The following is a 21,715-nucleotide window of genomic DNA, read 5'->3' as shown; positions in this document are numbered from 1 at the left end:
TTGTTTATAAGTACCACCCAGGGGCCCCTTACCCCTTATCTCCCTTGATTTAGCTGTCTAGAAGGGACAGGCCTATATGAGGCTTACCGCCATAACGACAGCCTATTTATGGCTTCAGGATGCAGTTTGATTTTTCATGTGTGTCTTTATGTGACATTACATTTGGATTACTTGTACTTATTAACTCCCCAAGGACTGGGCAATTTTTGTGTTTTTCTTCTTTCTTCCCCATCTGCTAAGAATAGCTTTTTTATTTTCCTTCCAACACAGCCATATGAGGGTACTTTATTTTTGCAGGTCGACATGTAGATTTGATTGACACCATTAATTAAATCATATAATATACTGAAAAATGGGAAAAAAATTATGAGTGGAATGAAATGGTGAAAAATACAGTTGGGAAAAAAGTATTTAGTCAGCCACCAATTGTGCAAGTTCTCCCACTTAAAAAGATGAGACAGGCCTGTAATTAACATCATAGGTAGACCATAACTATGAGAGTGAAAATGAGAAAACAAATCCAGAAAATCACCTTGTCTGATTTGGCAAGATTTATTTTTCAAATTATGGTGGAAAATAAGTATTTGGTCATTAACAAAAGTTCATCTCAATATTTTGTCATATATCTTTTGTTGGCAATGACAGAGGTCAAACGTTTTCTGTATGTCTTCACAAGATTGGCACACACTGTTGGTGATATGTTGGACCATTCCTCCATGCAGATCTCCTCTAGAGCAGTGATGTTTTGGGCCTGTCGCTGGGCAATATGGACTTTCAACTTCCTCCAGATATTTTCTATGGGGTTGAGATCCAGAGACTAGCTAGGCCACTCTAAGACCTTCATATGCTTCTTACGAAGCCACCCCTTTGCTACCCTGGCGGTGTGCTTGGTATCATTGTCATGCTGAAACACCCATCCATGTTTCATATCAATGCCCTTGCTGATGGAAGGAGGTTTGCACTCAAAATCTCACGATACATGGCCCCATTCATTCTTTCATGTACACAGATCAGTCTTCCTGGTCCCTTTGCAGAGAAACAGCTCCAAAGCATGATGTTGCCACCCCCACTCTACATAGTAGGTATGGTGTTTTTTGGATACAACTTAATATTCTGTCTCCTCCAAACACGACGAGTTTTGTTTCTACCAAACAGTTCTACTTAGGTTTCATCAGATGACATTCTACCAATACTCATCTGGATCATCCAAATGCTCTCTACAAACTTCAGATGGGCCCGGACATGTACTGGATTAAGCAGGTGGACACGTCTGGCACTGTAGGATCTGAGTCCCTGGCGGTGTAGTGTGTTACTGATGGTAGCATTTGTTACGATAGTCCCAGCTCTATGCAGGTCATTCACTAGGTCTCCCATGTGGTTCTGGGATTTTTGCTCACAGTTCTTGTGATCATTTTGACCCCATGGGGTGAGATCTTGCATGGAGCCCCAGATCGAGGGAGATTATCAGTGGTTTTGTATGTCTTCCATTTTCTTATTATTGCTCCCACAGTTGATTTCATCACAACAAGCTGCTTGTCTAGTGCAGATTCAGTCATCCCAGCCTGGTGCAGCGCTGCAATTTTGTTTCTGGTGTTCTTTCACAGCTCTTTGGTCTTCACCATAGTGGAGTTTGGAGTGTGACTGTTTGAAGTTGTGGACAGGTGTCTTTTATACTGATAACATGTTCAAACAGGTGCTATTACTACAGGTAATGAATGGAGGACAGAGGATCCTCTTAAAAAGAAGTTACAGGTCTGTGAGAGCCAGAAATCTTGCATGTTTTCAGGTGACCAAATACTTATTTTCCACCATAATTTGAAAAATAAATCTTGCCAAATCAGACAAGGTGATTTTCTATATTTGTATTCTCAATTTTGACTCTCATAGTTGTGGTCTACCTATGATGTCAATTACAGGCCTCTCTCATCTTTTTAAGTGGGAGAACTTGCACAATTGGTGGCTGGCTAAATACTTTTTTCCCCACTGTATGCAATTACATTAATTGTTTTTAGGATTTTATTTTTTATTAATTATTTTAGTGATAAATAATAATAAATAATAATAATCTTTATTTATATAGCACCAACATATTCCACAGCACTTTACAGTTTACCAGTTTAAAACACAACAGACATAAGTAGCAACGTTAACAATACAATAATTAAAGCACAATAAGACGACCCTGCTCGTGAGAGCTTACAATCTACAATGAGGTGGGGGAGACACAAAGTACAGGTGTGTATTTACAATGATGGTCCAGCCATCTTCAGGGGGTGGGGGATAGATGGAAGTAATGAATGGGCTACACACACAGAAACATAAAATGACTTTGTTTAGTGAACATGATAGGCCGCTCTGAACAAATGTGTTTTGAGGGAGAGCCCAGAACTATGCAAATTGTGGATGTTCCTAATATCTTGGGATAGAGCATTCCAGAGGATTGGCGCAGCACGGGAGAAGTCTTCGAGACGGGAGTGGGAGGTACGGATTAGTGCAGAGGTCAGTCGAAAGTCGTTTACAGAGCGCAGAGGTCGGTTACGCCGATAGTCAGAAATGAGGGAGGGGATGTAAGGGGGTGCCGCACTGTGGATAGCTTTGTGGGTGAGAACAAGTACTTTGAATTGGATCCTATAATGAATGGGCTGCCAATGTAATGACTGGCGAAGAGCGGACACGTCTAAATACGTTAGCTAGATGGACAACCCTGGCTGCTGCATTAAGGATGGACTGGGGAGGGGAAAGTCAAGTAACAGGGAGGCCAATTAATAGAGCATTGCAGTATTTAGAAAACTTGAAAAAAATTGTTTTCTGTCTCAATTTTCTGACATGCTTTACTATTTTACTTTTTCATTCCTGTAGTTGTGAGGGCTTATTTTACATGGGTGTTTTTATTGACAACATTTTAAGATACATACAGTGTTTCAACAGATTTTTAATGCTTTTTTTATGAGACGTGGTGATCAAAAATGGCAATCTTTTTTTTTCTCCTTGCGGCATTTACCAAGTTTAATATATGATAGATAATATTTTTATGAATGCGGTTATTTCAGATATGTTTATTTTTTATTTCTTCATTTTGAAATTGATGAAAGAAGGTGGTGGAGGTGATCCAAATTTTTATAATTTTAAAAACATTGTTTTTATTTCTTACTTTATTTATTAGTCCCCTTAGGGGACGTGAACCAGCAATCCACTGATCAGTTGTTCCATGCACTGCTCTACTGTGGAATTACAGTATTTAAATACTACAATAGTAGTTATGGAGGCTTTCAGCACTCTGTGATTGCCATGGTAACCTAATGACACCGTGTAATCATGTCACGGTTGGTGTTTGGAGCCAGTGTGCCTGCAATCGCTCCATTTAGACCACATAGTAGAAGTTCTGTGAAAGCCAACCCGATTTTTGCTGTACTGTATACAGCAATTTTGTTGTATTGCTGTATATAGCACAAGTGATCTGTTGTTCGCAAGTTCAAGTCCCCTAAGGGAACTAACAAATGCAAGTAAAAAAATAAAAAACATTTTAGAAAATATGCAAAAAAAACAAACACTTAAATCACTCTTTTCCCCATTAAAAGTTAAGAAATAAAAATAATACGCATATTTGGTATCACTACGTTCATAAAAATCTGATCTATCAAAATATAAATTAAATTAATCCAATCAATAAATAGCATAACAAGAAAAAAACTAAAGCATCAGAATTTAGTTTTTCGGCAGGTGAGGGCCTGTGTTAGAGCTGCTCACTCGGCTGGACACATAGGTATGACTGGAACACTGATTCTTTAAGAAAAGGCTGGGTTGATTGTAGCAGCATAAACCAAGCTGGGAAAGTAAATACGGCCCTCTAGGCAAAACAGAAAAACAAAGAAACAAAAAAAACAGTCCATTTCCTACCGGGATCAGCCCGCTCACAGGCAGCAACGTCCATGGTTTATATTGAGCACACACCTTCCTGGAGTGCTCTCTCTCCAAACTCACAGTGAACAATGAAGGCTCTGGCAGTCAGACCATGTCATTGAACACATGATCTCGACATCACACAGGTCCTGTCAGGACTGCATGTAGAGATACGGTTGTCCCCCTCCCACCTGCTCTATGGAGGGACACTAAAACCAGCCCATAACATAACTCTCATTTAATCCTCTCAACAATAGTGTGCTGGAGGAATCTGCTCTAGTTTCACATCACTGAAGCCATCATTCTCAGTGACCCGTATCTCCCCTCCATCACTTCACCAGTGACTCTGTCACACCCTTTAACTCTTTATTTGTTTCATAGAAATTAATGCAATGTGCAGATAAAAAAATTCTTCTGAATTTTTACTCTGTTTCTACTTTTTTAAAATTAAATATCCCATATATGGTTATAGTATGCAATTTGACTCAAACATGAGCCTTAGAAATGAAAAGGGCATATTATGGATTTTGGAATCTCCAGCGCTGAGATGCCAAAACACAAGAAATACATAAAAAAAGAGGCATAATAATTGTGGTTGTAGAGAGTTTGACCGCGACTGGCCCGTGGGTCCGCCGGTGCCCATGCTATTTTCAACTGAATGTGCATCCACGGATGCATATTCAGCTAAAATGGATTGCAGAGCAGAGATTCACCAGCTCTCGGCACTGCAATCGCCATACAGGCCGCTGGCCAACCAGAGGCCAGCGCCTGACTTTGGTGGGCACATCACGGGTGATGCATGAAGTCAATGCCATGCGCCGCCCACTCCCCCGTACTGGCTATAGAGATGGAAGAGGACTCTGTGCTGGAGGTGAGGAGAGGTAAGAAGAATCAATTTCCTTTTTTTCTTGCTATGTGCTAGAGGAGAGCCACAGAACAGGGGACATTATTATAGCAAGGTTCCTGGACAGCGGAGATTATTTCAGCAAGAGTCCAGGTCATGGGCATTATTACAGCAAGGGTCCAGGACAGGGGACATTATTACAGCAAGGGTCCAGGACAGGGGACATTACTACAACAAGTGTCCAGAAGAGGGGACATTATTACAACAAGAGTCCAGGACAGGGGACATTATTACCGTGAGGATCTTGGACAGGGTGCATTATTACAGCCTGGGTCCAGGACGGGATACACTATTAAAGGAAGGGGCTCAGGATGGGAGATAGTATTACACAAAAGGGTCAGGACGGAGTACATTATTACATGACCGACGACATTATTACAGGATGGAAGACATTATTACAGGACAGAGGGCATCTGATCAACATGCTGGTGGGGGCCCTGGTCCAAATTTTGCACTGGGGCCCAAAGGACTGTAGTTACGCCACAGCTCAAAAAGACCCTATCTTGGAAATTGCACTCCTCAATAATTTTATTTTGGAATGTAGTGAGCATTTTTTTCATCAAACTCTATAGTATTCGGCCGTGGAAATAAAAAATTATATTCTTTAAAAAATATTTTATTTATTTTCACATGGAGTAAGGAGAGAAACATTATTTTGTAACACAATCTCTCTTTAGTGCAATGCTTGATATCTGGTCATAGACTGCAGTTTAGGCACACAGCAAGACTCAGAAAAAGAGGAACACTGTTTGGGTTTTCGACCCTGTTATGTCAACTACACTCTTACTTGCCTCCATGAATCATCATCATGTTTCTCCCATGACCTGTCATTCCCGTCACCAGTAAATAACATGCCTTAGCAGCTTTGTGAAAGGAAAATATCTGATGCCGGTGCAGAGGACTTGATGTAAAATGTATATTTTTAATTTTTTAATCAGTATAGCTTTATGGGGATATATTACTTGCAGGATATCATGTGTTTTTGAATGGTACACTTAAATAATAAACTTTTAACCATGAAAGGGGAGCATAGTGCACAGAAGATGCTCCAGCTGCTGTCAAGCAGCGATTTACACAAGCAGGCATTAGTACTTCTTCTACTGGAGTGCCTATACTACAGATACATACTAACATACTTTGCTTCTCTCTGTAACCTGGAACAGGAGGAGTAACAGAGAAAAAACTGGCTCAGCAGATTCAGAGAGAGAAGGGAAGAGTGCAGTGCACGCAAAGTCTCACTTTGGAGAACACAGAAAATAGACACAGGAAGCACCCTGACAGTCCATCCGTTCAATGTGAGAGGAGATAGTCCTGGAGCAGTATTCCTGTTGTAGAAGAGACAGATTCCCAAAGTTAGCCCCAAGCATTTTTGTATACCATTTCTACTAAAACACGGAGTGAATAAATGCGACCTAAGAACTAACAGGCAGGTACTTGCCGATGTTATGCTGATTGAGTACTGTCTTGCCGCTATCAAACTGTGGGCAGCCGGCTATCGGTCAGCATGACGTCTGCCATCAGGTTCTATTGACAGAGCAGCACGGAAGAGGAAGAGTTGCACTATAGACGTGCATCAGCAGAATCGCTGTCAGGAGCAGTCCGTGACTGCTCTGAGCCTTTATCAGGTAGAACAAGTACCTGCCTGTTAGTTCTGAGGTCCATGTTTAAATAAATGAAGTTCTGGATAACTCTTTTAATTTATTGCATTTGATCAATACTATACAATTTTCAATTCATTATTTAATACTCATAAAATAAACTTGTTAAGTACTTTAAATCTCTTCTCTTGTTGAGTTTGTTCCAAGCTTGGACAAGGGTTTCCCGAGTTGACCCCTGGCAGAAGAAGAACCTCCTGCATGCCTATAGAGCTTCAAAGATGATTCGGGTCGAGACACTGTGCAACAGTGAGGTGACAACTAAAAGACACATTGCTTAGGAAGACTGCCTTCAAGACTGCTGAGATTGATCAAGACAGGAATAGCTGTCGTGGAGAATATAACAGAAGAAGAAGTGACCAAAAGAAGAAGTGGTGTGGGGAGATAAGAAGAAGTGAGTAACACACTTTTTTAGTGTGCAAATAACTCAGTGAAGCATCTGACTAAGAAATATTTCTAATAGAAAAGCAGCTCCATGAAGTAGTCCACCCCAAAGTGGTTGACTGGTGGATTGGCGAAGGGAGTATATTTTCAGCAGGACTATTTATTGCGAACAGGATTTTGTAGAGGGAACATATATATATTATTATTTAAAAAAACATTCTAATACTCACTGTAAATATTAAAAGCTGTTGCTGCTGTCATTTGGAGAAGCCCTGGCCATATTCCAAGGAGCACTGGTTGTAGATTACTATTCTACGTGAAGGATGTATATGGAAGGAAAAGTTACACTACTTTCTAATAAACTTAAGTTTCAATTCTTCATCGTTTAAAGACATTTTCATTTTCACTCAGAAGACTAATATTGACCTAAGAGTCTACTCATTTGGATGTCACAGTTGTATGTTACGCTTCATGTCAAAATTTTAACAGAAATTCACAAAATGCTGTCTTTAACTCCAATACATTTCTCAACCGAGCAACTACAGGGTTTGTATCCAGTCATAGGATGTCTTCTGCTAGGACAATACATCAACAGCAGTGCTAACCTCCCCTCTGATTGTACAGTGTGCTCTATCAGTGTAGATAAAGTGTACCTTCCTGAAGTCTAAACTGTTTAATACATAGAGGATTCCTGAGATTGAATACAACTTTATAACAACCGATAGAAATAATAACACGCTGGTCCATAGCTTGCAAAGAAAGCAGAAAATGTTATCATTATCACACAATGTGCATAGTTAATAACAGATATTGCAAGACGCTATTAAAACCGATCTAATGACCAAATATTCAACTAGTATTACATCAAGTGAAAATTTAGCCATATAAATATAGTATACTAAAGGCTAGTGGTGAAATAAATCATAAGTCAAATGAGATACAAGTAATAGAAGTACCATAAAATCCCTTCCATGGCTCGTGTCAAAAGTAGACGCCACCCCCCCCAATACACATTCATTCGGGTTCATCTGGCCCTCAGACCAAAAAAATACTGTACTAATTAAAAAGCTTATCACAAGTAACATGATGGCTCAGTGGTTAGCACTGTTGCGTTGCCAGTGCCACGCTGGTTTTCAAATGAGACTAAGAAAAACATCTGCATGGATTTTTTATGTTCTCATGCTTATATGGGTTTGCTTGTCTTGAATAATAAAATAGAAACATAGGCTTCCGTAGTATTTGCTTTGAATTGAATCGGGACTGTGTGCGTGCACTCAGGCGGGAGCTGTGCCCTCCTGAGCTGTGCTCTCCGCCTCCTGAGCTGTGCACCCCTTGGGGTGGGGGTCTCAAGATTCAGACACCCACCAACCTGCTTGTAATTGTTAAGGCAATGTAATGAGAAGAAAAGATTTAAACAATTTTCTTACTCTTAGTCACTGTTTAAGATTAATTTAGTTCTCTTTGCTTACCCTAAAACAAATTTTCACGAAAATTACCCGTTGTCCATAACTAGGTCTGCACTCACAAAAGCATAACAGTGAAGCAAAAATACAGATACAGAAGTCACCCGGAAGTCTGTATACTCTGTCAGCAGCTGCAGTTATTCATCTGTGACATTCACAACCGCACAGACAATTCGGTGTGACTGTTATGGATACCCTGGCACAATTGTTTTGCTTGTGCTTAGGCACTGTAGTAAAAACGAAGAAACAAACAATATATTTCTTGTGGATTTGAACCAAATTATTTTTTATAATCTTCAGCATGTCAATTTGTTCATCATTTTTGCAGCATTTTTCACCCATTCACGTAAATGGCGAAAAAAACAGGTAAAAACACATCAACAAGATATCAAAACCATGTGTATTACACACAGTGTTTTACTGCAAACACTTGGATTTTTGATGCAGAAAATTTTGGTGCACATACTCAACGTGTGCACATACCCTTAGGTGAGGACCATCTGATGGAAACACTACTGTATGACAATACAACAAGTCACATTACAAGATCCAGTGTAAGCTTTAGGTTGGATTCACACTGTAGATAGGTTCTTTTGGCCCCGCGACTGCCATATTTGGAGTACCATATAACACCAAAATAGTACCCTAATTCAATATAGAATTACAGTTATATGAAAAAGTTTGGGCACCCCTATTAATATTAAGCTTAATGTTTTATAAAAATTGTTTTTTTTGCAACAGCTATTTCTGTTTCATATATCCAATAACTGTTGGACACAGTAATGTTTCTGCCTTGAAATGAGGTTTATTGTACCAACAGAAAATGTGCAATCTGCATTCAAACAAAATTTGACAGGTGCATAAGTATGGGCACCCTTATCATTTTCTTGTTTTAAATACTCCTACCTACTTTTTACTGACTTACTAAAGCACTTTTTTTGGTTTTGTAACCTCATTGAGCTTTGAACTTCATAGCCAGGTGTATGCAATCATGAGAAAAGCTACTTAGAGTGGCCTCTTGCAAGTTGTTCTCCTGTTTGAATCTCCTCTAAAGAGTGGCATCATGGGCTCCTCAAAACAACTGTCAAATGATCTGAAAACAAAGATTATTCAACATAGTTGTTCAGGGGAAGGATACACAAAGCTGTCTCAGAGACTTAACCTGTCAATTTCCACTGTGAGGAACATAGTAAGGAAATGGAAGAACACAGGTACAGTTCTTGTTAAGGCCAGAAGTGGCAGGCCAAGAAAAACATCAGAAAGGCAGATAAGAAGAATGGTGAGATCAGTCAAGGACAATCCTCAGACCACCTCCAGAGAGCTGCAGCATCAACTTGCTGCAGATGGTGTCACTGTGCATCGGTCAACTATACAACGCACTGTGTTTTTTTGCCGCCATGCATAACACCTTTTTGTATGACCAAACAACTCAATCTTGGTTTCATCAGTCCACAGGACCTTCTTCCAAAAAGAAATTGGCTTCTCCAAATGTGCTTTTGCATACCTCAGCCGACTCTGTTTGTGGCGTGCTTGCAGAAACGGCTTCTTTCGCATCACTCTCCCATACAGCTTCTCCTTGTGCAAAGTGCGTTGTATAGTTGACCGATGCACAGTGACACCATCTGCAGCAAGTTGATGCTGCAGCTCTCTGGAGGTGGTCTGAGTCCTTGACTGATCTCACCATTCTTCTTATCTGCCTTTCTGATGTTTTTCTTGGCCTGCCACTTCTGGCCTTAACAAGAACTGTACCTGTGTTCTTCCATTTCCTTACTATGTTCCTCACAGTGGAAATTGACAGGTTAAATCTCTTAGACAGCTTTTTGTATCCTTCCCCTGAACAACTATGTTGAATAATCTTTGTTTTCAGATCATTTGACAGTTGTTTTGAGGAGCCCATGATGCCACTCTTCAGAGGAGATTCAAACAGGAGAACAACTTGCAAGAGACCACTTTAAGTAGCTTTTCTCATGATTGCATACACCTGGCTATGAAGTTCAAAGCTCAATGAGGTTACAAAACCAAAAAAAGTGCTTTAGTAAGTCAGTAAAAAGTAGGTAGGAGTATTTAAAACAAGAAAATAATAAGGGTGCCCATACTTATGCACCTGTCAAATTTTGTTTGAATGCAGATTGCACATTTTCTGTTAGTACAATAAACCTCATTTCAAGGCAGAAACATTACTGTGTCCAACAGTTATTAGATATATGAAACTGAAATAGCTGTTGCAAAAAAAAAACAATTTATATAAAACATTAAGGTTAAGATTAATAAGGGTGCCCAAACTTTTTCATACAACTGTAAAAGGACTATGTAAGCACAGGGACTGTTGAAACCAAGTAAAGGCGCTCGGTGCATCACAGTGAGGCCAATCATATGAAATACACCTTCCCACTTGCTCCTTTTCCCTCTCTCTCTACCCTTCTCTGGATCTCATGAAGTCAGAGCTGTCAATCCAAAAGAGAGGGTTGGAGATAGGGGAAACAAGCAGGCAAGAAGGTGTATTTAAATGATTGTCCCTACCCTGATTCACCGAGCACCTGTACTTGTCTTTAAGGCTTGCTGCAATGAGCGTATAACACGGCCGAGTATTGTGCAATAGAACATCGCATAGTACTCGAACCAGTGGTATTCTATGGGGCAGCTCACATCTGCGAGAATTGGATCGTACTCACCCAAGTCTATGGGTTCATGTGAAACATCGAACTGCACTCATCCCAGTGTAGGCCTATTACTGCAGATACCGGCACTGGAGGAGATGGAGAAATTACTTTTTCCTCATGCAAGAGGATCAGAGCACAGTGCACTGACACTGTCATTTGCATACTCTGCCTTGATTCTGTTGCACGATACAACATATACTTGTGTGACTCCAGCCAAAGTCACGATCAGTATTTGGTCAGTATTTTACATCAATATTGGTAAGCCAAAATCAGGAGTGGAATAATCTGAGGAAAAAGTATAATAGAAACGCGTCACCGCTTCTCTATTTATCACCCACTCCTGGTTTAAGATTATAAATACTGAGGTAAAATACTGAACAAATACTGAAGGTGTGAATGTGGCCTAACATTCTGGGCTGACAGAATCTCTTTAAAGGGAACCTGTCATGTTGAAAATAGTATATAATCTGCAGGCAGGATGTTACAGAGCCGAAGGATCTGATCAGATATGTTAAGACCACGTTCACATGTTCAGTATTTGGTCAGTATTTTACATCAGTATATGTAAGCCAAAATAAAGAGTGGACCTATCTGCATTTTTCACCCATTCCTGATTTGGGCTACAAATACTGATGTAAAATACTGACCAAATACTGAACGTGTGAACGTGACCTAATACATATTTTTAGGGAGGACACCATGTCACATTTGCTGAGTTCCTAAGGTACCAAAACAGCAGAATCCCCCAAAAGTGGCCCCATTATGGAAACTAGACCCTGGAAAGAATTTTTCTAATGGTGCAGTGAGCATTTTGTACTCACAGGTGCTGCACTGAATATTATTACCGTATATACTCGAGTATAAGCCGAGATTTTCAGCCCACTTTTTTGGGCTGAAATTGCCCCTCTCGGCTTATACTCGAGTCATACCGGGGGTTGGCAGGGGAGGGGGAGCGGGGGCTGTCTAATTATACTCACCTAGTCCAGGAGCGGTCCCTGCTTCCCCGGCGCTGGCAGCAGCAGCTTCAGCTTCTTCCTGTACTCAGCGGTCACATGGTCCCGCTCATTACAGTAAATGAATATTCGGCTCCACCTCCCATAGGGGTGGAGCCGCATATTCATTACTGTAATCAGCGGTACCATGTGACCGCTGAGTACAGGATGAAGCGCTGCGGCGTCGGGGAAGCAGGATCTACACAGCGGCAGGACCAGGTGAGTATACGGGGAGGGGAGCGCAGCGCTGCGCGATAGTCACCTGCTCCTCGTTCTGGGCGCCGATCTGTCTCCAGCACTGACGCTGAGGTCAGAGGTCGCGGTGACGTGGTCAGTGCGCGCCCTCTGCTGATCGTCAGTGCTGGAGACAGATCGGCGCCGGAACGAGGAGCAGGTGACTATTGAAAGTGCCGGGGGCCTGAGCGATGGAGAGGTGAGTATGTGATTTATTTTTTTTATCGCAGCAAATGGGGCAAGTGTCTGTATGGAGCATCTATGGGGCCATAACGTTCCTGCAGCACTATATGGGGCCATAACGTTCCTGGAGCACTATATGGGGCCATAACATTCCTGCAGCACTATATGGGGCCATAACATTCCTGCAGCACTATATGGGGCCATAACATTCCTGCAGCACTATATGGGGCCATAACATTCCTGCAGCACTATATGGGGGCCATAACATTCCTGCAGCACTATATGGGGGCCATAACGTTCCTGCAGCACTATATGGGGCCATAACATTCCTGCAGCACTATATGGGGCCATAACATTCCTGCAGCACTATATGGGGCCATAACGTTTCTGCAGCACTATATGGGGCCATAACATTCCTGCAGCACTATATGGGGCCATAACGTTTCTGCAGCACTATATGGGGCCATAACGTTTCTGCAGCACTATATGGGGCCATAACGTTTCTGCAGCACTATATAGGGGCATAATGTTTGTGCAGCACTATATGGGGCAAGTGTCTGTATGGGGCCATAATTAACGTTTGTAGGGCACTACGGCATATGGGGCAAGTGTCTGTATGGAGCATCTTATAGGGCCATAACGTTTGTGCAGCACTATAAGGGGCAAATATCTTTATAGAACATCTTATGGGGCCATAATCAGCATTTGTGCAGCATTATATTGGGCAAATGTGTCTATGGAGCATCTTATGGGGCCTTTATTAACCTTTATGCAGGATTATATGGGGCATATTTTAATATGGAACATCTTATGGGGCCATAATGAACAGTATGGAGCATTATATGGGGCTCCTGATTCAATATGGATATTCAAAGACACTTAACCTACTGATGTCTCAATTAATTTTACTTTTATTGGTATCTATTATTACTTTTGACATTTACCGGTAGCTGCTGCATTTTCCCCCCTAGGCTTATACTCGAGTCAATACGTTTTCCCAGTTTTTTGTGGCAAAATTAGGGGGGTCGGCTTATACTCGGGTCGGCTTATACTCGAGTATATACGGTACATGAAAAAGCAATAGTATATTGTTTTAACTAAAATGTTAATTTTTTCCATTTTCCCAAAAGGTAATATGACAAAAATGACCCCACATTTTGTTACGCAATTTTTCTTGAATGCGGAAATACCCCATATGTGGTTATGGTAGTTTGGACTTACAACTTAGCTAGAGAAGAAAGGAGTCCTATTTTTGTTATGGCTGGCATAGACTGTGGACACCAAGTCACATTAGCAGAGCTCCTGTGGAGCTATAACAGCAGAATCCTACCCCATTTGAACTCATATTGAAAACTAGACATTTTAAAGTATTTATCTGTGGAGGTAGTGAGCATTGTGAACCCTCAGTTGTTGCCTAGAATTTTATAAAGCGGTGATGCGGTAGCTAAAAAAAATCATATTTTTTACTATTCTGCAGTCTTAGCCCCACATTTTTCATTTTCATACAAGATAATAAGAAATTGGACTAAATAATTTGTTACTCATTTTCTCCTGTGCACGGTAATACACTTTCTCATTACTTTCTGTAGTTGAAAAAACACTGCGAAAACACTGAAATAATTGACATGCTGCAGATTTAAAAAACGCTGCAATTCTCAAATTTAGCCAAGAAAGAAAAATCGTGTGTGCATGAGATTTCTGAAATCTCATAGCTTGTGCTGATACTATAAAAAAAGCTTTTAATTTGCATAAATAACTGCAGCAAGTTAACATAACCTAAGATTACATGAACATGTTTTTGTTGCAAGTATTTGCTGAGTTTGAGGGACACTGCAGCCATATTTCGGCTACTGTCCCCTGACTGCTGTGCCCTCCTTCTGGGCTAAAAGGAGGTATCCCATGGGGTAATGCAGGTGGGAGGTGGTTTCCTTCCTGGGGCAGTTCCCGCCCCGCAGGTTTATAATCCACTGCCAAACAGCATCTGGCTTCTCTTTGGAGACCTGGACCTGTTTACCGTCCTCCCTCCCTGTTTATTCTGGGTTTTCAAGTTGCAGCCGCGGAATGGGTGGAGACTTTGGTGGTGATGAAACCTGCATCGGAAGCCTGGAAGGCAGCTAGTCTCCCTACACCCCATTGGTTGGCAAATTATTGCCTGGTTTGAGCTGCCACCATAAAACTTTTATTTCTAGTAGGTTTTGTCTGTGTAGGATAAAATAAAATCTCAAGGTTATCAAATCTAATGCCCAATGTCAGAAAGCTTGGTCTAAGTCACAATTCATGGGTCCTCCAACAGGATAATTACCCAAAACACAGAACTAAAAAGTTTTTAGTAAAAACATACAACAGTGACTAAAAGCAAAGCATTGAACTTTTCTCTAATCTAAATCCTATGGAAGGAACATCTATCGATCGAGCTGAAACATGCAGTGTGGAGAAAACAGATTTCAAACCTACAGCTGGACCAGTTTGTGCATGAGGAATGGGCCAAAATATTTGTGGACAGATGCAGAAGTCTCATTAAGACCTCCAGAACAATTTTACCCACCTCTAGGGTGACAGTCCAAAATTGTTTGTAGGTCTCATACTTGGGAATATTGTGATTGTAACATACACAAAATTTTGTAACTTTGCAAAATTTTTTACCCGTGGCTCAATCATCACAAAACTAACAATTATTTGTAATAAATGTCTTGCAGCAAAGTAAATGTACAATAATTTTACAGTAGTTTCCCTTTTTTAAATGAAACATGGTTTATTTGGTTCAGGATAGTTATGGCGATGCTTCTCCATACACTGGAGAATAAACTGTTTCTGGTCTTTTTGAGTGCTCAGTGACAAAGTGAATGTAATCATCAGTGCCAAGGAGAGTTTGGCGGCATCATTCACGATTTTCAATCTGGCGACTTTTGAGGAGGCATCAATGTAACTTGCATTAGTGTGCCACAGACAAGAATCTTGATGAAGAAAATCTTGGTTTATTTGCAGTGTGACAGTTTTTTTTGTATTGGACGACATGAAGTGATGAAGTTTCTTGTTTGACATAAGGTCTTCGGCAAGCTGCACGCAAGTTGAGCAGACATTGTTGCCTTCTTTCTGCAGAGCCAGTACCACCTCAACCTTTTCTGCGGTTGGAACCTCACTGTCAAAAAAAAGACAGACTCACCACAAATCTCACTCATAATCTTATTTCATCTGAAAGCTTGGTTTTATACAGTTGATTCCAAGCAGCCAGAAATCTTTCAAACAACTTTTTATTTGGACTTGTTGATGATGGACACAATATATTCAAAAAGCTTGCAATAATTTGCATGGTGTTTACAAGGGAAACTCAGTAGATCTTTCTGCAGTTTCTGTTGCAAGAGGACGCACACACCAGCCTTTGTATCAGTGTTACTACTGGTCATGTCGAATGGCATAAACTTCACTTTATCCAAGAGTTGCCAATCCTGCAGAACCTCAGATACAGCCTTATTTTGCGCTGCTTCAACTGCTGAACTCGCTCAGTTTCCTTTTTTATTTGTTTGTTTGCCAGTAATTCTCTCAAAAATCTTATTTCCTCAACCTTGGACAGCTTTGTGTCTAATGGTCCCATGCTTCCATGACAACTTTTTTCTCCTTGAGCAGGAAAGAAGTCACTGTCTTCATGAAGTTTTATAAGTTTCATGGCATTAGCATGAGTGACATCAAACAAATCATCAAGTTTGTTAATGAATTCCTTTTCCTTGGATTCTTGTGTTTTGGTTTGCCATTTAGCACTCTTCTTAAGACTGTTCCATTGACCAAACAGACTCTTCACCTTACTGATAGTGTAATATTGTTGCTTTGTCGGAATTCTCGCTTTTTCCCAGAACCAAAGTACTTAGTTGGCTTTCACGTTAGCACTGGTACGTGTTGGTTGCAATTCTGTACAGTGCAGGAAATAAAACCTGGCCAACACCTGCTGAATCGATAGCAGCTTATAATCGGTAATACTGCTTGCTGTCCCTCCAATTAACTACATTTCTCAATTTTTTCTGACAACACTGACTAAACCTGTGGGAGGCCTAAATAGCAAACACAAAACCACACTTCAGTAAAGTTTGATACGTTGCTGCTAGGGATGAGCGAATCACTGTATATATTGGGTGTGCACCATCTCCTTCGCTATTCGCAACCTATGCTAATGACTGAAGGAGGGGCTACAGCTGCAAGGTTTGCTGATTGGCTGCCCTGCACTCAGCCTTTCAACAAACTTTATTGTCCAGGATGGAAGCCAGGACACTAAATGGAGCTCTACTGCGCATGCTCGTCCTCCGCTCCATTCAATTCCAGTGTTGGCTGGACAGCGGCTGAAGCCGAATACACAGGGATTCATTCATCCCTAGTTGCTGCAAATCACCCTAATATAGCTCATCAACACTTGCAAATTACTGTTATAAATTAAAATAAGTACATTTCAGGCAAATCAGGAGATATAAACCAATGTTAATAATATTAAATATTCTTTAAATATTGCAAATAAGTAAATTATTTCTGGTAAAAGGGGAGGAAAGGAAAAAAGGGCACTGATCTTAATGTAAATGTATAATAAGGTCGTAGTTGAATATAGGTGGCACTCACCTTTTATAAATCTTGATATCTTGCACATAGGTCACTTGAGACCATTAGATGTTCAACGGTGGATTTCTTCTGTGGTCGGTTTGCTGCAAATCCTTGGTAGCTAGTTCATCACTCAGACCAAGTAACCATAGGAGTGTTATCCAATAAACTTTATGCCCGGCTATTTGCGCTCCCGTGGGTGTAGGATCCAAGGCTTCTTATTATCCAAAAGAGGTTTTTATTATTTCTCAAGAAAAAGTAAACTGAGAAATAATAAAAACCTCTTTTGGATAATAAGAAGCCTTGGATCCTACACCCACGGGAGCGCAAATAGCCTGGTATAAAGTTTATTAAATAAGTAAATTGGAGAGAGTTTCAAGGGGCTATGGGGCCCCTATTGCTGTTCTATATTAAAACTACCCAAATTCTATTATAACGTCTATTAAGTGTGGAAGGGCTGACATTGAGACACCTTTTAAACACAAAGTAAACGATTTTTTAAAGATATTACAGATTATGTGCAACAATTATAAGGGGAAAGACTTTGAATTAAGCTAATTTTTGTTTTTTCTATAGTACGCATTGTCACCCTAGTGTGTATATATTGCTGTTGTTACACACAAAAAATATAAGGAGCTGTAACTTTTTTATTTTTCTGCTTGCGTACCTATATAAGAGCTTGTATTTTTGTGGGATGAGTTGAAGATTTAATTGACACTATCTGTGTATGTTGTTTTTTTATTACTTTCAATTATGATTTCTTGGAGGAAGCATGAGCCAAAAAGGCCCAACAACTCAATAAGTGTTTTTATTTACCATATTTTTGAATTATAAGACGCACCGGACCATAAGACACACCCTAAATTGTCAGAAGGAAAATAGGGGAAAAAATTAATGCGTCAAATGGGGGTCTGTCTTGCAGTTCGAATTCAGCTTACCTGGGGGGAATTGGCAGCGCTGGTAGAGCTGGGTCGCAGGGGGTGTTCGGTGGTCCGGCGATGATATGACTCCCATCCCAGACTGGTGTGGCAGGTTCAGTGGTTCTAGGTGGTGCGGGGGCTCCGCTGACATTTTGCGAAAGCCCCAAGCACCCGCACATCCATTGCTGCAATGCGATGGCCTCCGGGAAATCCCATCCCATGCTGGTTTGGCAGGTTCAGAAGTGTTCAGTGGTGAAAGGGCTACGCCGACATTTTGTGAAAGCCGTTGCTGCAATGCCGTAGCCTCAGGGAAAATGGTCACCGGAGGTGGCGCATGCGCAGATTGAGATCTCGGCACCAAGATCTCATCTCCCAAGATCTCGGAATGAGACCACGTTGCTGAGATCTAAATCTGCGCATGTGCCGCAGCTGGCAGCCATTTTTCCAGAGGCTACAGCACTGCAGCAATGAAAGAGCAGGGGCTCCAGGCTCTTACATAATGTCGGCGTAGTCACCACACCACCAAGCACTGCCGAAAACTGTCACACCAGCATGGGATGGGAGTGAGAACATTGCCCTGCAGCGTTGGACCACCGCAGAATCACCCGACTCCTGCTGCCACCACACTACTGGTAAGTATATTCTGACTATATGATGCATCCCCATTTTCCGCCCAATTTTTTTTGGGATAAAATGCATCTTATAGTCCGAAAAATACGGCATTTACACCATCCACCATGTGGTAAAAGTGATGAGACATCTTTATTATTTGGAGCAGTATGATTACAGCAATACCAGCTTTATATACAGTAGTATGCAAAAGTTTTAGACAAGTGTAGAAAAATTCTACAATGTAAGAGTATTTTTAAAAATAGAAGTATCAATAGTTTATTTTTATCAATTGACAAAATGCAAATGGAATAAACAAAAATCATTCTAAATCAAATAAAAATTTAGAACATCACCCTTCAAAACAGCATTAAAACATCCATTCTCCTAGGTACACTTGTACACAGTTTTTGAAGGACCTTGACAGGGATGTTGTTCAAAACATCTTGGAGAACTAACCACAGATCTGCTGTGGATGTAGGCTTGTGCAAATCCTTCTGACTCTTCATGACACACAGACTCAAAGCTATTGAGATTAGGGCTCTATGGGAGCCATATCATCACTTCCAGGACTTTTTATTTTTAAATACGCATAAAATAATTCATATTATATTGCCAATATTGGCTATATATTTGGAGTTGTTGTCTTGCTGCAGAATACATTTAGAGCCTATCAGACGCCTCCCTGATGATATTGCATGATGGATAAGTTTCTGCCTATATTTATCAGCATTGATGACATAATTAATCCTGACCAAATCCAAACTCCATTTGTTGAATTGCTGCTCCAAACTTGGAAGGAAATGCTTCACTGTTACCTGCAAGCCAAGCACTCATTATTATACAGCTCTCAGTCCATTTGGCAAACATAGTGCCTTCTGTTAAAATCTAAATATCTCAAACTTTGACTCATCAGTCCAGAGCACCTCCTGACATTTTTCTCTACCCCAATTCCAATGTTTTCGTGCATAGTTGAGTAACTTGACCTTGTTTCCAAGTCAAAGGTGTGATTTTTGGACACAATTTTTCCACACTTCTTGACTAGACTTCAATAAATAAGAAGAAAAGTGGCACTCACCAGGAAATTGCTGTGCAAAAACTCGTCCTTTATTACAGTTTCACCACATGACGAACTTTACAAGGAGAGGCGGTTGGTACATAGGAGGGTGCGGGGAGTGGAGGTAGGACTACGGCCGTTTCGCGCTCGTGCGCTTCAACGGGTCCAGGTGCACACATTAAAAACGTCATTTCCTTTATAGGGAACTAGACATAATTACGCAAGTGAAAGTGAAAATACAATGCATAAAAATTGTGCGATTATTGACTCTAAACATTATTGCTCCGGACTTCAATATCAAGTATATCTCAAATTGTTAAATAATTACATAATTTCACATCTTAAAGAAATATCGCCATGTCCAATTTGTCATTGAGACCGAGGGGTCCCTGTGCGTTGGTCTTAATAATCCACTTCGCCTCTTTTTGAAGTAATAATTTATTGTGGTCACCCCCTTGCGGTGGGTATTTGACCACTTCCAGACCTGCAAAACGCAATAGATTTGGGTCTGAATTATGCAAGTCTCGCATGTGCTTGATTAACCGAGGACAACCTTTACCGGTGGATATTGAACTATGATGTTCTCTAAATCTATGGACTAACGGACGAATGGTTTTGCCAATATAAAAGAACCGGCATGGACAAAAAATAATATAAACTACAAATTTCGTTTTGCATGTGATAAAATGATGGACTGAATGATTAAGCGCTCCGACACGTGTAGGATTCTCCAAATATCTAAGATGGCAAAAGTTGCAATTCCCACACTTGTGATTTCCCTGTGGGGTAAATTTTTGCAACCAATTATTTCTAACGGGCAATAAGCGATTTTGTACCAAAAGGTCTCCCAAGTTCTTAGTGCGTTTATAAGCGAAACGTGGGTGATTTGCGGTAATCTCTATCAAATCTCTGTCGCTTTGAAGCACATGCCAATTTTTATTAATGGCAGAGTGAATATCTCCGTCCACAGGACTATGTGTAAAGGTGAAAACGAATTTTTGGTAATCATTTTTTTGTGAAGGGGACTGACTTTTACTCTTCCGATTTTTTAACAGATCGTTTTGTTTAAGTTTCCCCACTCTCTTTTCCGCTGCTGCTAAAATGTTAGGAGGATATTTTCTTTTTAGAAAATTAGTTTTTAATTCGGAAATTTGGTGCTTGAATACTGCATCATTATTATTCAATTTTCTATAACGCACCATCTGGCTGTATGGTATACTTTTCTTTGTGTGAGCCGGATGTGCGCTATTAAAATGCAGAAGGTTATTTGTCGCAGTTGACTTTTTATGCACCCGTGTATTCAACTTACCATCCATAATATCGATTTTTACGTCAAGAAAATCTAAAGAGTTACCTCCAAAACAAGCGGTGAATTGCATGTTCTCATCATTTACATTATTGAGGTGGGTCACGAAAGCATCGAAGACTTGCATGCGATACTTGCATAATTCAGACCCAAATCTATTGCATTTTGCAGGTCTGGAAGTGGTCAAATACCCACCGCAAGGGGGTGACCACAATAAATTATTACTTCAAAAAGAGGCGAAGTGGATTATTAAGACCAACGCACAGGGACCCCTCGGTCTCAATGACAAATTGGACATGGCGATATTTCTTTAAGATGTGAAATTATGTAATTATTTAACAATTTGAGATATACTTGATATTGAAGTCCGGAGCAATAATGTTTAGAGTCAATAATCGCACAATTTTTATGCATTGTATTTTCACTTTCACTTGCGTAATTATGTCTAGTTCCCTATAAAGGAAATGACGTTTTTAATGTGTGCACCTGGACCCGTTGAAGCGCACGAGCGCGAAACGGCCGTAGTCCTACCTCCACTCCCCGCACCCTCCTACGTACCAACCGCCTCTCCTTGTAAAGTTCGTCATGTGGTGAAACTGTAATAAAGGACGAGTTTTTGCACAGCAATTTCCTGGTGAGTGCCACTTTTCTTCTTATTTATTGAATTGCTCACACACGTTGTTTCAGTGGAGCACCGCCGTTGGATTACTGTATGCACACTTCAGTTAATCCGCAACGAAATCCTGTTCTAAAGGCAGTGTGGAGTGTCCCACGTGTGCCTAGTGCCGGTTTATCTGCATTTTTTCTAAATCTTGACTAGACTTCTCTGAACAGTAGATGGGTGTAGCTGGGTCTACCAGTTCAGAACTA

The 21,715-nt window shown here is 40.6% G+C and overlaps 1 protein-coding gene across 3 annotated transcripts in view; it reads left to right on the top strand.

The window, feature by feature from the left end:
• LOC143815589 (uncharacterized) overlaps positions 1 to 21,715 on the top strand; it is a 113,072-nt gene that overhangs the window by 62,066 nt on the left and 29,291 nt on the right. The window lies entirely within an intron of this gene.

The sequence above is a fragment of the Ranitomeya variabilis genome, chromosome 3, assembly GCF_051348905.1.
Source record: "Ranitomeya variabilis isolate aRanVar5 chromosome 3, aRanVar5.hap1, whole genome shotgun sequence".
In the NCBI taxonomy this organism is placed as follows: domain Eukaryota; kingdom Metazoa; phylum Chordata; class Amphibia; order Anura; family Dendrobatidae; genus Ranitomeya; species Ranitomeya variabilis.
The sequence above is the reverse complement of the archived record's forward strand: the minus strand, read 5'-3'. Positions and strand labels throughout refer to the sequence as shown.